The 410-nt window shown below is 44.1% G+C and overlaps 1 protein-coding gene across 1 annotated transcript in view; it reads left to right on the top strand.

Annotated features, from left to right (window-relative positions):
- The window catches only part of LOC107666899 (signal-induced proliferation-associated 1-like protein 2), a 109,350-nt gene that overhangs the window by 32,176 nt on the left and 76,764 nt on the right, over positions 1–410 (top strand). The gene's annotated exons all lie outside the window — the stretch shown is intronic.

The raw sequence follows: 410 nt of genomic DNA, 5'->3' as shown, positions 1-410 counted from the left end.
TGCACCAAGAGCTTGTAACACTTCAAAGAGAAAGGAAAAATTGAAATCGCATCATATGACCCCTTTAAATCACCCAAGATGGATGTTAATAGCAGGTTTTCTGCTGCTTTTTTCAGCCTTACTCAGATGGTTTATCTTGTTGGATGGGATCTGAAGTCTTGAGTTTTAATATCTCGCTCTTATAAGCAGTAAAAACTCCACTCCACTCCACTTGTTGTTCTCAAGTCGCTCTATTATCCAGTGTTGTTAACATGATGCCGCGTCTGGAACTGATTTGCTGTGAATGCTTAGTTTGCACCAGGAAGCTCTTTAAGTGATTGTGGTGGATCAGTGGGAACAGAAGGAGAGCGCTGAGGTTTGTGTAGCGACAGCAGCGGTGTAATGTGGCTGACGGATCTGGCCAGCTGGGC

Source organism: Sinocyclocheilus anshuiensis, unplaced genomic scaffold, assembly GCF_001515605.1.
Source record: "Sinocyclocheilus anshuiensis isolate Anshui unplaced genomic scaffold, SAMN03320099.WGS_v1.1 scaffold1535, whole genome shotgun sequence".
NCBI lineage: Eukaryota > Metazoa > Chordata > Actinopteri > Cypriniformes > Cyprinidae > Sinocyclocheilus > Sinocyclocheilus anshuiensis.
The sequence above is the reverse complement of the archived record's forward strand: the minus strand, read 5'-3'. Positions and strand labels throughout refer to the sequence as shown.